Consider the following 11047-nt stretch of genomic DNA (forward strand, 5'->3'; position numbering starts at 1 on the left):
ACAAGGCCCCTTGTAGCAACAATGTCAGCAGTTTGGTTTCTTAAAAAACACAGAAATGTTATAAGAATGTGCTTTTGTTTTAATTCCAGGTGTGGGATATGGGGCTGCTTTGGACTGTCCACAGCTGCTGACAGGATTTGCCTCGTGCTCTAGTGGAGGCGTGGTTTTGCCAGATAGCTTCTGCAACTGTGTGGCATTTGGAATTCTGGGAACTTTTCAGAGGGTATATAAATGCTAGCACCCTGAGGGTCTGAGGTTGGTGACTGATAGTTTGTTCAGGGGGAGGTTGGGTGTGGTTTGTTAGTAGTCTGCTCAAAGAAGAAACAAAAAGGAAAGAAGTTAGATTCAAGGATCTCTATCTCACACACACCCCACCCTCACCACCACCACTCCCCTCCCCCAGCCTTTTTCTCCCACCTAGTGATAGGGGGAGAAACTAGGCAGGGGTAAGGTGGGGTGGGGAATGAAGGGTGGGAAAACGAAGAACCCGCAAAGTAGCAAAGACCAGCGACAGCCCCCTTAATCACACTGTCAGTGTGTGTATCTGTGAGTCTGTGTATGTGTCTGTGTGCCCCTGTGTGTCTGTATGAGTGTGTCTGTGTGAGTATGTCTCTGTGTGTGTTTGTGTGTGTGTGTCTGAGTGTGTCTCTGCATTTGTGTGTGTGTCTGGGTGTGTGTGTGTGTGTGTCTGTGTCTGAGTGTGTCTGTGTGTATCTATGTCTGTATGTGTGTCTGTGACTGTGTGTGTGTCTGTGTCTAAGTGTGTCTGTGTGTGTCTATGTGTACCCATATGTCTGTATATGCAGGGAGGGAGGATCTCGTAGATGGGAAAAGCTCCAACTGCACACAGGATAGACAGAGAGCAATGCTGACAGAGGCTTAACTCCAGATGCCAACAGGTGTCATTGTGTTGATGATGGAGTTGAGTCAACTCCCTGTGTGTTCCTCCTATCTGCTGCTGTGAGCCCAGAAGTGGGGAGCAGAGATCCCTAAGACAGATTCAAGGTGAAGAGATGCAAATGAGGGGCTGGGGGCCTGAGCTTGTGATGGAGGATAAGGCTAGTTCCACAGCCAGGACTTGGGGAAAATCGTGATATTATTCACGTTCATTTTCCTGGGGATGGTGGTGACACCCTCCGTTCTCTGGGCCACTCCTGCTTAAAACTCAGGAATGTTAAGAGAGTAAATGTGGGAGGTGAGGGCCATCTGGTTGTGACATTTGTCACCCCATTGAGTGCCAGGGTTGTTTTGGTTGATCTGGCTGGCTAGGTGGTCAAACTTCCTCTGTCCCAAAGCTATGTGCTCAGGTAGAAGAGGCAGCCTTATCTGAGGAGGAAGACTCTTCAGTGGAGGGTTCAGTAGCTGTACTCTCCTGCTAGAACCTCCAAACAAGTTCTCATGAAAGAGAACGCATGTAACACAAGACCTACTGAAGAGCAGAGACTCCCAGGTTTGATCTGTACAGTGTACACCACAGCCTCTGACATAGGGAGTATTTTAAAATATAAATATCTCTCAGTGATAGCATTTGATGGACACAATAGAAATTGCAGGAAGTGTGTGTGTGTGTGTGTGTGTGTGTGTGTGTGTGTACTGCAAAAGTCCATCTTGGCCTTGTCCATAATTCATACAACCTAAAAACACTAATAGTAAAACTATGCAAAAAGAAGGTTAGTCTGACCATAACATAGACCACATTTATAGCAAAAGATAAAATGACAGTAGAGCTCCCGTAAGCATCATCAAGCTAAAAAGGATCATTACTCTAGGGCGTTATGCCAGGGAGATAGTTACACTAAATACATGTAGCATTTTGAGACACATGAAGCAGTATTTGACATACTAACAGAGAAAATTAATTCTTTTTAGAAGCCAAAACCATGAAGATTTAAGATTTATTTAGAATATACATCCTTTTAGTGAAAATTATTAGCAAGTGCTGGTTTGACGTGTATGAAATTCTACACCACAAACCACAGAAGACACACTCTTTTCAAGAACACATGACAAAGTATGTATGAAAGTATCTATGAGTGCAGCACGGTGTGGCATGATGGTGGCTCCAGCTTTTGGGAGGCTGAGGCATAGGGTGTGAGTGTGAAGCTGGCCTGAGGTAACAGTTTTAGGCAAGTGTGATCTCTAGAACAAGACCCTGTCATACACAAACACACACACACAGATACACACACACATACACACACACTCACACACACACTCACTCACACACTCACACACACATACACACTCACACACACTCACACACACATACACACTCACACACACTCACACACACATACATACACACTCACACACACATACACACACACAGACACTCACACACTCACACATACACACACACACACACACACACACACACACACATGCTCACAAAATTGTAGGCAATGGCTCAAGAGTTGGCTCAGTGGTTAAGAGCAAGTGGTTCTCACAAGGGGCTCAGGTTCGATTCCCGGTACCCACATGGCAGCCTACCTCCTTGGGTATACTTATGTGTAGTGCAAAATGTGCAAAACAAATACAAGTAAAATAATAATAAATTAAATCTAAATAAATAAAAACAAGATAAAAAGTCTCGAATATGTAGCTATGATGAAAACTAAATGCATTTAAATATTTAATTATAAATAAGAATAAATGCAATGTATATTGACAAATCGGGAAAGATATAGTAATTGAGAAACTCCAAAGCTGGTTTCTGGGATAAACTTTAAAAAGCAGCAAGGCTCATCTAGGAAGGAAAAGGAAGAAGTGGAGGGAAACAGTCAGCCAAGAAGGGCTACCATTGGAGGGAGACAGTCAGCCAAGGAGGGCTACCATTGGAGGGAGACAGTCAGCCAAGGGGGGCTACCATTGAAGGGAGACAGTCAGCCAAGGGGGGCTACCATTAAAAGGAGACAGTCAGCCAAGGAGGGCTACCATTGGAGGGAGACAGTCAGCCAAGGGGGGCTACCATTGGAGGGAGACACTCCCTTAGCCAAGGAGAGCTACTGTAGGACACCAGCTACCTTTCAGTAGCGGGTGCTGCACCAGGAATCTATCTTGCTTACCCTTAGAGCTGCCAAGGCCTCAGCGTGGCACACAGCAGCCATCAGCAGGTTTGTCTCAGAAAGGCAGCTCCCCTTCTTGAGCAGGCAATCCACGGCACACAAACTGTGCATTGAGACTTGTTACTCAGGTTTGTAAAAGACTGAAACTTAAGAACAGTTAAAAATGATAATCTGAGCAAAGCAGAGCCTCCATGTTATTCTCTTTAACCTGGACAAGATTTGCTTGAACAGGAGAGAAGGGGTGAGGCAATAAGGCTACAGAGGGGAGAGTGGTCATTGCCCATACATACAAACTGTAGTACATATAATGTTTAACATGTATAGTAAATCCATTTCCCCGAGGTGTGTGGAGGAATGTCTGAGGGGACTGGAGCTGCATCTCTCTCAGTCACAGCAGGGTTCTCTATCCCACACAGTTGTCCCACACAAAGCAGATTGCAGATCAGGATGGCTGTGCTCAAACTTCTAAGTGGCAGATAAAGGCAGACTTGCCTGGTTTTCACCTCGGCCCATGAAAATCAAAAGAATTGGTCCAAGCTTTTACAAACACACCCAAGCAGGTCAAGGTGAGCGAGGGAGTCAACCGAGCTTGGAAAGGCCAAGAGAGAACGAAAATGACCAGGGCTTCATTGGGGTCTTAGACCCTCCAAAAACGGCTGCCCTTTAGAGACAAGCAGGCATCTGTAGTCGGGCTCTCATCTTGGCCTGGCTCACTAAGCTGAGGTTACTCCCGGCATGAGTTCACACACATGGGTTGGATTCCTAAAATAAGGATTTGATGAGGGGGGTTGACCGGGTTGAGGGCATTGGAGCATGAGGGTAAGAGGGCACTGAATGTCCTAGGACAAAAAAAAAAAAAAAACAGAGGGGAAAACTGCTCACTTCAGGGTTCCAGCCCTGGGCCTGTGGTGAGCGAAAGGGAGAGTCCACAGTTGGGAGAGGAAGGAATGTGTCTTGCTGTCACAGCGCAGCTGGGAGCCATGTGGCGTCTCTGGGCCAGGGCCAGGAGCATGGGCAGACTAGCAATCAGAGGGTGGAGGGAGAGACACAGAGAATTTGGCTCTACAAATGACAGCTTCCCGGAAACTGCTTCCCAGGAGCATCCTTAGAACAAATGCAAGGATGCGAGCTGCTATCATGCCATCGGCCCCACCCTCCCGCCAGGGCAGCAGCACCTGCTGCGAGCCTTTGAGTGTGAAACCAGGCATCCCTAAAAACAACGCAAACAAGCACAGATGAGCTACTTCAGAGTGCCAAGGTTTTCAGATACATTGTCTCCCAGGAGCCTTGTGATAGGCACTAGCAACTTTGTACTTAAAACTGTTTCTATTTGACCAAAGAATGGAGTTCAGCCCAGAAAAGATACACAGTGGCCAGACTGGGGACTTCTAACTCCAGGCTCATCTAGCCTTTGCTTTCTTAAGGTATGGTCTGTGGATCAGCAACACTGGCCTGTCATGAACCAGTGTCTGCATTTTAACAGGAGCCTGAGAAGCTGTGTCTCATAAGCAGATTTGACAACCAGTATCTGCTCCGTTCCGGCCTCTGCTCATCAGCATCCATGGATCTACCTGAGTGGCATATCCAGGGATCCCAGCGTGCGGGAGCTGGAAGGTGCCTTCCAAGAGAGCCAAGAGAGCCCAGCCTAGTCCATCATGGCATAAGCGAAGCCTGTCAGATGCTCAAAGCAAACTCCCAAGTCTTCTTCTCAGAGGATTTGTTCCTGACTTCTTGGTGTTTTATGTTTCTGCTTTCTGTGTGGGACTCAACTTACAAGCAGACTTTCCTTGGAATTGCAATTCAGTCTGATAGCGAACACAGTCACACTTTCAGAGCACACAGGAAACAGAAATGCCTTTTCCAGCAGACCCGCCTTTCCGTCCTCTATCTCCATGGCGAGGTCACATGGTAACCAGCCTGGTATGAGAGAGAGATGTGAGTGGCATAATCTGAGGACGATCACTGAGTTGGCTACAAATATAGATTAGGTGTAATAATATGTGGGAGACAGACTTAATGGTAAGGTCTGGAGTGATGCCCACATGTTTGCAAGGAGGCAAACATCATAAAGAGTGCCTATCCAGCACAAAACCAGGGCTTCAGCCATTTTCAGGTTGGTTTTCTAAGTCTAGATGGCCAAGCCAATAGTTCAAGCCAGCAGTAGGTTTCTCTTCCTACATACTCTGCATTGAGTGGTATGGGTTGGCCCAATGCTATTTGCATTCTAATGGTAATTTAGGACCCCCCAAAACAGTTTGCCCCAAAGATGAGAGAGTCTGCACCCTGCCTCCAAGTTAATTCTGATTGGTGAGTAAAGATGCTGATAGCCGATAGCTGGCAGAAGAAAGATAGGTGGGGTTGAGGTGTCCCAGACTTGGGACCATGAGGAAGAGAAAGGACAGGAGAGAAGAAGCCGCCATGAAATAGAAGAAGCATGTGCAGGAGAAAGAGAACTGCCATTGACTAGGTACCAAGAGAATGTGGCCCAGAGAGAAGCCTGGTTGGAGCTGAGAGCAGCCCAGCTGAGGCATAGTAAGTAATGGCTGTGCCTAAGCCTTCTTCCAGGAATGGCTTCTTCTACCAACTCCTATCCTGGTCATCTTTTCATTTCAACCCAAACCCCATCCCACTTACTGCTGTCTCCAACCTGAATGGCAGTTATCATAGTATCTGTTCAACAAGGAGTTCAAGGGTAGTGTAATAATATCACCCTTAATGATTAAAAAAAAAAAAAGACCCACCAGAAGGTATTAGATCTTTTCTGGACTGTACTAGTGTTTTCTGAAGGAACAGAATGAATGAATGAATGAATGAATGAATGAGAGTGAGTGAGTGAGTGTATATGAAGTGTGTGTGTGGTGGTTTGAATAAGGATAGCTCCCAGGCTGGAGAGATGGCTCAGTGGTTAAGAGCACCCGACTGCTCTTCCAGAGGTCCTGAGTTCAATTCCCAGCAACCACATGGTGGCTCACAACCATCTGTAATGAGATCCGACGCCCTTTTCTGGTGTGTCTGAAGACAGCTACAGTGTATTTATATATAATGGAAGGAAGGAAGGAAGGAAGAATGAATGAAAGAAAGAAAGACTCCCATAGGCTCATAGATTTGATTGCTTGGATACCCGGGAGTGGCACTGTTTAAAATGGTTAGAAGGTGTGGTCTTATTGGAATAGGTGTGACCTTTTCAGAGGGAGTGGGTCATGGTAGATAGAGGGATTTTGAAATTTCAGAAGCCTAAGCCAGACCCAGTTTCTCTCTCTCTCTCTCTCTCTCTCTCTCTCTCTCTCTCTCTCTCTCTCTCTCTCCCTGCTGCTTGTGAATCCAAATATAGAGCTCTCAGCTCCTTCTCCAGCACCTGCCTGTATACTGCCCTGCTTCCCACCATGCTGATAACAGGCTGAACCTCTGAAACAGTACACAAATGCTTTCTTCTTCTTTTTTCTTTATTAACTTGAGTATTTCTTATTTAAATTTCGATTGTTATTCCCCTTCCCAGTTTCCGGGCCAACATCCCCCTAACCCCTCCCCCTCCCCTTCTATATGGGCTTCCCCTCCCCATCCTCCCCCCATTACCACCCTCCCCCCAACAATCACGTTCACTGGGGGTTCAGTCTTAGCAGGACCAAGGGCTTCCCCTTCCACTGGTGCTCTTACTAGGCTATTCATTGCTACCTTTGAGGTTGGAGCCCAGGGTCAGTCCATGTATATTCTTTGGGTAGTGGCTTAGTCCCTGGAAGCTCTGGTTGCTTGGCATTGTTGTTCATATGGGGTCTCAAACCCCTTCAAGCTCTTCCAGTCCTTTCTCTGATTCCTTCAGTGGGGGTCCTGTTAAGAGTTGCTGTGGTCATGGTGTCTCTTCACTCTGAAATAGAACACTAAGACTCACTCTCTCTCTCTCTCTCTCTCTCTCTCTCTCTCTCTCTCTCTCTCTCTGTGTGTGTGTGTGTGTGTGTGTGTGTATGTGTGTGTGTGTGTGTTAAAAGGGGAATTTATTACATTGGCTTTACACAATCCAATAATGGCTGCCTTACACTGGAAAGGTTGAGAGTCCAGTAGTTGTTCAGTTCACGAAGCTGGGTGTCTCAGCAGTACTACTCTGGTGCTGAAGACATGGAGAGCTGCTGGCCTTCAGTCTCTGTAGAAGGCTGAGAGAGCTGTGTCTAACATCAATAAAAGATGCTGCACTAACAGAATAGATGAACTTGCCTGCAAAAGTGAGGGCAAGCAGGCAAAACTCAAAGTTTCCGCCTTCCCTATCCTTTTATCTGGGCTGCCATCACAGCTGTATTTAGGGTAAGTGAAGTGGAAACTTCTGGTTACTTTGGAAAGTCAGTTGTGTCAGGACGGTGTTTTGCTGGTGCAAACACATGAAAGAGTGTTTTCCTGAAGTGGACACAGGTGAAAAGATCTTTTGCTAAAATAGACACGTGAGCAGACACAGGTGAAAGGATGTTTCACTAAAGCAAGCACTGAAAGGACACACGATGGAGGATTCTTCCTGACATGCATGTATTGGTTCACCTTATATGCATTGTTGAGCTCCGTTTGTCAGGACTCCATAGAGAAAAATGCACCCAAAAATCTTCTGGTGCTGTGCTGTGGCTTCTTGCCACTTCCGTGGACTCAGGCTGATTGGCTGAGTCAGCTGAGACAGGTACACATGATGAGACAAGACATGTGCTAAGGCAAGACCATAGAGCATGCATGATATTTAAAGGGAGTATAAAAAAGACTTGACAGAGAGTGACGAGGTCTGAACTTGGCTTGCTTATAGAACTAACTATCTAAAGCTTGTTGGTCCTATGTCTTCGCTGATCTTCACTTTGCTAAGAGAGTCACAGCCAAAAACTTTTCCTGGTGTTCCTGTTGGCCCAGTCCCTCCTGTTGACTTGTGCTGAGGCTGAGGCCTGGCTATCTGTACTAGGTCATGCCACCGCTGCTGATTTGTGTTTGGTATCCTGATTCTACCAAACTGGACTGCTGGTGTATCTGTAAAATATTTACAGATAGATTGAGCTGCTGTTACGGACCCATAAACTGAACTGCCGATTTCCACACAACACAGATAGGAATTGCTCCAAAGAGCCTTCCTAAACAGGTCCACTTCCCCAGTATCCTTTCTTTCCCACTATCTCTGGTGGATGGTGGGCTAGAAGGGAGGTTAAACCAGTTAAGAACCATCATTAAAAATAGGCTTTTTAAAAAATTAAAATTATGGGAGGCAGAAGGACAGAGCCAGAGGGCGTAAGGGCTGCTAAGGCAGAGGTTTTCTCCTCCAGGCCCAGAAGCCTGCAGGCAACCTCCAGGTACCCAACTTAGTGTCTGGGGGGTCATGGGGTCAGTGATGTTTTCCCTCCAAGGTGGGATCGTGTCCAGAGCTCCCACACTAACACTTGAGGACAGGGGCAAGTATCACCCATCTTTCTACCGTGGGACATCGCCCTGTTGTGGGGCATCTGATAAGCCTGCATGGAAATGAACCACATTCACTGAAAGATCATGGAGAGGAAGGCATCTGTCTGGCTTCCTCGGTGACCTTAGAAGGACAGGGATCTTGGTGCCACGCCAGCACCAGGATCAAGCTCCCTGGTTCATACCCAGGACTGTGACTCTCAGACTTCTCTTGTATTAGTCCTTTTGCTAGGACCAAGTACCAGTAAGAAGAAGCTTAACCACTGGTTCTCATGCTGTGGGTCGTGACCCCTTTGGGAATCACAGGAGTGGGGCGGGGGGGAGGATGAGGGTGGGGGTCGAAGGTTGCGTATCAGATAACAGGCCTATCAAATATTTACATTCCAATTCATAGCAGTAGCAAAATTACGGTTAGGAAGTAGCAAGGACAATGTTATGGTTGGGGAGTCACCACAGCAAGAGGAACTGTATTAAAGGGTTGCAGCATTAGGAAGGTTGAGAACCTCTGAGCTTAGGAAGGCAGCCTTTCTTTTGCCCCAAAGTTGGAGAAGACAGACTCCAGCATGGAGGGAAGGCGAGGACTAGGAAGCCGCTAGTCACCTGACTTCAATCGGGAAGCAGTGGAGAGAGATGAATGTTAGTGCTCAGCTGACTTTCTTCTCTTTACTCCCTCTAGGACCTCAGCCTATAGGATGGTACCACTTCCCCCCTACAGTTAAACCTCTGGGCCACCATCTTCACAAACACACCCAGAGGTCCAGTCAAGTTGTCAAAGATGGACCATCACATTTCCCTCGTGTGTCACAGGTTAGACTAGGCCTCTACCCCTCGAATCCGATACCTCTCTCCCCAAGCAGGACAGAATATCTTCATGGCTGCAACTCCTGCCGGTGCCTTCTCCTCCTCTGCAGAAGTTACTTAGTTACAGCCTCAACTTTCTATTTCCAGAGCAAAGGCAGGTTCCACCTCCTGGTGCTTCCCCTCCCTTGGCGGGGACTAAGGGCGGGGTCCTAGTCCAGGTCCAAAGTGAACAGGGCATGTGAAGGACAAGGTTAGGCCCCGAGAGGGCCACATGGAAACTGGCGAGCCAGGGGTAGAGGGGCCTCAGGACGGACGATGGTTTGGAGCTGCTGAGAAGGCTCAGGTGAGGCAGAGAAGTATTCTTTGGGCAGATGAACTTAATTCAAACAGCGTGGTGGGGTTTTGGTGTGGTTCCTGGGAACAGAATCCAACACAGATCGGGGAAGATGGCGGTCAGGCAAGATGGCGGTCAGGCAAGATGGTAGTCAGGCAAGATGGCGGTCAGGCAAGATGGCAGTCTGGCAAGATGGCGGTCAGGAAAGATGGCAGTGAACAATCAGAATAGCGAAGGTCCTCTCCATGGGGAGGAGCCTTGAAGGGGGAATGATTTCGCAAACAAGAAGTAGAGCTTGCTGCCTGCTGCTTGGGGAAGGCTTGGGAGATAACAGGGATTGGTGACATAAAAGATAACAGAGCTAACCTTGTCCTTCGCATGCCCTGTTCACTTTGGACCTGGACTAGGACCCCGCCCTTAGTCCCCGCCAAGGGAGGGGAAGCACCAGGAGGTGGAACCTGCCTTTGCTCTGGAAATAGAAAGTTGAGGCTGTAACTAAGTAACTTCTGCAGAGGAGGAGAAGGCACCGGCAGGAGTTGCAGCCATGAAGATATTCTGTCCTGCTTGGGGAGAGAGGTATCGGATTCGAGGGGTAGAGGCCTAGTGTGCTAGGCCAAGCAGGGTGATTCTAGGCTTGCCTTTCCACTGGCCAACAGTCATGGTTCCCTGTAGGTGTGTCACGCTGTCCTGGAAAAGCCAGCACTTAGAACCACAGACCTGGGTGTGACGCAGGGAATCCTGGGGCTGTTGTGGCACTAGGGTCCCTGTCCTTCTAAGGTCACCGAGGAAGCCAGCCAGATGCCTTTCTCTCTACAGCCTTTTTTTGAATGTGGTTCATTTCCATGCAGGCATATCAGATGCCTCACAACAGGGTCATGTGCTACAGTAGAAATATAAATGATACTTTTCGCTGTCCTCAAGTGGTCAGTGTTGGAGCTCTGGACAAGATCACACCTTGGAGGGGAGACACTGACCACGGGCCAGCAAGATCCATCTCTTCTTATAGTTACATCTGCAGCCAAGCCCACAATGCATAGACAGGTGGGTGGCAGACCGGGTCCTCACCTTGCCCCAGAGAGATAGCACAGGCCTATGAACTGGCATTTAGAGGGAATCCCCAACTCCTGGACTTCCTTCCCCACCCTGACTACACCTGTCAGACCGGCTCCCTGGACATCAGGCCCTGACTACCTGGCTTCTCTAGCCTTCCTCTCCCAAGGTTTGCCGGCTTGAAGCACACACACACACACACACACACACACACACACACACTGTGCCTTAGATTACAGGTCCCTCCTCCCCAAAATGTCAGTTTTCTTTTAGAACTTTTTAAAATATATTTTATTCCATGAATCATTGTTGCATGCAGACAGCCTACATGGGAAGGTCAGAGAACCACTTACAGGAAGTGACTCTCTCGGCCTCCACCCCGAGC

This window comes from Rattus norvegicus, chromosome 7 (genome assembly GCF_036323735.1).
Source record: "Rattus norvegicus strain BN/NHsdMcwi chromosome 7, GRCr8, whole genome shotgun sequence".
In the NCBI taxonomy this organism is placed as follows: Eukaryota; Metazoa; Chordata; class Mammalia; order Rodentia; family Muridae; genus Rattus; species Rattus norvegicus.